General features: G+C 42.1%; 1 long non-coding RNA gene across 2 annotated transcripts in view; it reads right to left on the bottom strand.

The window, feature by feature from the left end:
* Positions 1 to 2,759: 2,759 nt before the first annotated feature.
* The window catches only part of LOC107098597, a 14,389-nt gene continuing 12,476 nt past the window's right edge, over positions 2,760 to 4,672 (bottom strand). Inside the window, exon 4 of one of the 2 annotated variants that reach the window (XR_001481893.1) lies at positions 2,760 to 2,858. This is a non-coding gene — a long non-coding RNA (uncharacterized LOC107098597). Of the gene's footprint in view, positions 2,859 to 3,576; positions 3,606 to 4,672 lie in introns of those variants that run through there. The other variant, XR_001481894.1, reaches the window with a different exon arrangement.

The raw sequence follows: 4,672 nt of genomic DNA, 5'->3' as shown, positions 1-4,672 counted from the left end.
GTCACATCTTAGTTGTGGAACAGGGCCTCTTATTGCAATCAGAACCCAAAGAGCGTTCATGAAAGCATCAGTTGATAAGTCGTCAAGGGTTTCAATGTGCACAGCTCGTGAACATAAGCAGGTGAACAATAATCCATATCTTTTGACTTCCTTTCTTCCTTCCTTTACCATGAATGGACCAAAACAGTCAACACCGCAATATGTAAAAGGAGGTGCCGTTCTTGTTCTTACTTCTGGTAACTCTGCCATCTGTTGGACATTTGTGGTCTTTCTATATCGCCTACATTTAACACAGTGGTAAATGTGCGAAGAAACTATACTTCCACAGCCTAAAATCCATATGCCATTTCAACGTGATTCATTTATGGTCATGCCTCTTCCTTGATGATGTACACGTTCATGGTAGTATTTAACAAGCAGGGCTGATACATGGGACTCCTTAGAAAGAATTGCGGGATGTTTTTGACATGATGATGCAAGGCTGATTGGGACAATCTTCCACCCACCCTGAGAACATCGGACTTGTCCAAGAAAGCATTTAGCTGCTTTAGTTTGTCTTGTTTGTGCAGAGGATTTTCCTTCTGAGATCTGATTCTCTGTATTTCCTCAGTAAAAGCTTCTCTTTGCGCTAACTTGATAATGAACACTTCTGAGCCTCTTCTCTCTTAAAGATCTGTTGTTTCGTTTGTTCTTTCTTAAACACCTTTAAACTCTTTTATGCATCGTTTGAGCCTGGCAATAGGCTTTACAGCTCTCAAACAATCAGAAATCTTCATGACCTGCACGGAGTTCAGGATCTGTCTCTTTAACTTCTCCCACCATTTCCGCCTTGATTGGAAGATCTTTTTCCAAAGGAAATCTGGACCCTTCAACCAGTTTGATTCTTTCAGTTGTGCAGCGGTTAAACCCCTTGAGGCCGGATCAGCTGGATTTTCTTCTGAGCTGACATGCTGCCATTTTCAGGACTTGTACTTTGTCTTATTTGTTGAATCCGATTGGCAACGAATGTGTGAAATCTTTTAGCATCGTTGCTTATATATGCCAATACTACCTTAGAATCCGTCCAATAATATTCTAGTAGATTTTCAATTTCCAGTTCTTGTTCGATTACATCCGCGTTTCGGACTGAAGTTACAGCCGACGACTATTCGAGTCTTGGGATGGTCATTTGTTTGATGGGTGTAACTCTCGCTTTTCCCATGATGAGTGAACAGCTTATTTGTCCTTCCTTGCTAATTGCTCTAAGGTATGAACATGTGCCGTAATCATTGAGGCTCACATCCGAGAAGTTATGCAATTTATACTGTGTGATGTTGACATCTTGTGAGTAGCTTCATGGGATCTTCAGAGCTCCCAGCTTAGGCAGGTCTCTCAACCATACTTCCCATTGTGGTAGAATGTGATCTGGAAGATCATCATCCCAGCTAACCTTGTCTTTGCATAATGTTTGGAGTATTCTCTTTCCAATCACTGTGAAAGGAGCGACAAACCCAAGTGGGTCATAGATGTAAGCGACAGTCGGGAGTACCCCTCTTCTGGTCAATGGGTTGTCCTTAACTTGAACCCTGAACTGGAATTTGCCGGCTTCTATGCACCATGTATCCCAATCTGGAGTTCTCCAAAAGCCATGTTTTGATATTTGGCACAAACTTGTGCAGATGTAAGTTGCCTGTTTTGCAAAGTTCCCTTGACTCTTTGACCAGCTGTATAGCTTTGGCTGTTGATGTCACACCAGCAAGTCCATCATCGACATAAAACCCCCTTTGGATGAAGTCAACGGTCTCTTTGCTGAACTTGTTTCTACATTGCGATGTAATGTGCTTGAGTCCAAAGTTACAACATCCAGGAGATGAGGCTGCTCCGAAAAAATGTACTTTCATCCTGTAAACTGAGAGTTCATATCACCCTCGTCTTACCAAAGAAATCTTAAGTAATGTTGATGTTCATTAATGACATGGAATAGGTGGAACATTCTTTCCACATCACACATAATGGCAACGGGGCCCTTTCTAAATCGGCATAACACTCCGACCAATGTTTTGGTGAGATCAGGTCCAGTCAAAAGATGATCATTAAGAGATGTTCCATGGAAGAGTGAAGAACAATCAAAAACTACATGTATTTTTTCTGGTTTGTGGGGAATGTAAACCCCGTGATGCGGGATGTACCATGCTGTCTTGTTGTCCAGCTCTTGTTTTGGCACCTTCTCTGCATCTCCGTGAGATATAATATCATTCATGAACTTGACATAATCTTTATAGTATTTCTCATCCCTTTTGAGTCAACGTTCCAATGCAGACAATCTGTGTTCAGCACTTTGCTTGTTATTTGGGAGATTTGAATTGTCTGTTTTAAATGGTAACAGGAGTTCGTAATTACCACCTTTCTTCTGTTTTATGCCTTTGGTCACCTTTGACAAGAACAAAATGTCTTCCTGTGAAACTGGATTGTCAACTTTATCTGGACCATTCTGATACTAGCAGCAGTTTGATGGATTCAGGAACCAATGTGATGAAAATGATCAAATGAGCAACATCTATCATGTTCTTGATCTACATTTATTCACTGATGTTTTACCAGATACTTAAAGCAACATTGAAAATATAGAAAACACCAGAAACCTTCTGATGAGGTTAAAGGAGAGAGAAACAGGAGGAACACAGAATAACTGATCTGAAGACTTTCTATGTCAGTGAAGAAAAACAGTGACTCAGACTAACTGATCTAAACAGAACAGGAGGTTCTAGTAGGTGATGACATGATTCTTCATGGGGGGTCCAGGTGAGTACAGGTGAGCTGCAGGGGGCGGGGCATCTTGGTCAGGAAGTCTCTGTCTCCTCTGTTGAATCTTCTGACCTCTGATAGAAACACAGAAACAGATCAATCAGATCAGGATCAGCAGCTTCTGCTGAGGGTCTATGGAGAGCGGTTACCGTGGCAACCACATTTAAAAAAAGTAATAAAAAAAACAATCCACTGGACCAAGGTTTTAGACATTTCCCATCTGGGAAGCTTTTTCAATCTAAAGATGGCGGCAGGAGGAACCCTTTGATGTTCCTCCCCTTTCCATCTGCAGAATACCAGAGGCAGAGAAACAGTCAGGAAACGACTTTAACCAGATAGTGACCTGAACACCAGGACTGATTTCTCTGGACCAGATCTGGACCCTGCTGGACCTTTGCCTTTCTATCCATTTCAAGTTAAGGAATAATTTCTGCAGACAGAAGCATGGTTCAGTCATGGGATCTCCTGTCTCACCAATTATAGCCAATCTTTGGACGCCTTCAGAGGAACATCACCAAGCCACTGGTTTAGATACGTGGATGACACATTGGTCAAAATCCAGCTAGAGGAAGTGGAAGCTTTCACCAAACACATCAACTCTGTTGACCATAATATCCAGTTCACCAGAGAGGATGCAGAGGACAGCAAACTACCCTTTCTGGACTGCCTGGTGAGCATGGAAGGAGATGGAAGCCTGAACATTGAAGAGTATAGAAAATCCACTCCCACAGACCAGTATCTTCTTTCTGACTCACACCCCCCACTGGAACACAAGCTCTCAGTCAACAGAACCTTCCAGCAGCGGGCAGAACATGTCCCTACTAGAACAGAAGCACAAACAACAGAAACACATCAAAGATGCTCTCCAAACCTGTGGAGACACAAACTAGACGAAATTCCAAAGAAATGCAGCAGAACATAACGGTGAGAAAATTAAACGCTAAAACATCTCATTCCCAGATGTTGCAGTAGTCTCTGAGGAACTCCAGAGGATTTTCTCCAAACATAAAATCCCAGAACATTTCAAACCAACCAGACCCTGAAACAGAGACTAGTTGATCCTAAAGACCTAATCTGAGCAGAGTGTCTGCAGCTCAATGCAGGGAGGAATGATCTGATCTTTATGTTGGAGAAACCAAACAACCTCTCCACAGACGCATGGCCCAACACAGGAGAGCGCCCTCCTCTGGACAAGACTCTGCATCTACACCTGATGGACAAAGGACATTCTTTGGAGGACCAGAATGTTCACATTCTGGACAAAGAAGACAGGTGGTTTGAGAGGAAGGAAGCATCTATGTTAAGAAAGACAACTTTAAAGGGGGGGGGGGCACTCAGATTCCAGCTTTCAGAAACCTCCAAAGCAGCGATAGAGTTGATTCCTTCTACTGATACTTCAGCGATAGTATCTAGGTGTTACGGTATTGTATAACTTATATCATGTCTGTTGGTTGTTCTGTTCTTTTTCCATCTCTTTGCAGGTGATGAAGCAGAATGAAAATGTTTTATCATTATCTCCCTTTTATCTCCTCTTTCTTTCATCTTTTCTCCTTTTTATCTGTTTTTCCTTTCCTGTTCTATTTACATTGCAGTGTCCATATAATTAGTAAAACTCCACACATAATTATAATAAAGCTATTTATATGCATAAATCAAGCGGATCACTAAAATCTGTTGGGCTCTTTTTGGCATCAAGACAATTATTCTTATTGCCACATTGCCAGACAGGACAAAAGGAGTTGATTCCTTCCTGCCATCACAGCAACCCCCACGCCCATGCAGGGGACCAGAACATCTCCTGAGCTATCTCTATAGTTCTGCTGCTATAGGCTTAGACTGCTGGAGGACATAGGGACCCCTTTTTCATCATTCTGCTTCATTCTATCTC

The sequence above is a fragment of the Cyprinodon variegatus genome, unplaced genomic scaffold (genome assembly GCF_000732505.1).
Source record: "Cyprinodon variegatus isolate N-32 unplaced genomic scaffold, C_variegatus-1.0 Scaffold792, whole genome shotgun sequence".
Taxonomy (NCBI): domain Eukaryota; kingdom Metazoa; phylum Chordata; class Actinopteri; order Cyprinodontiformes; family Cyprinodontidae; genus Cyprinodon; species Cyprinodon variegatus.
Note: the sequence above shows the minus strand (reverse complement) of the source record. Positions and strands in the feature narration are given on the sequence as shown.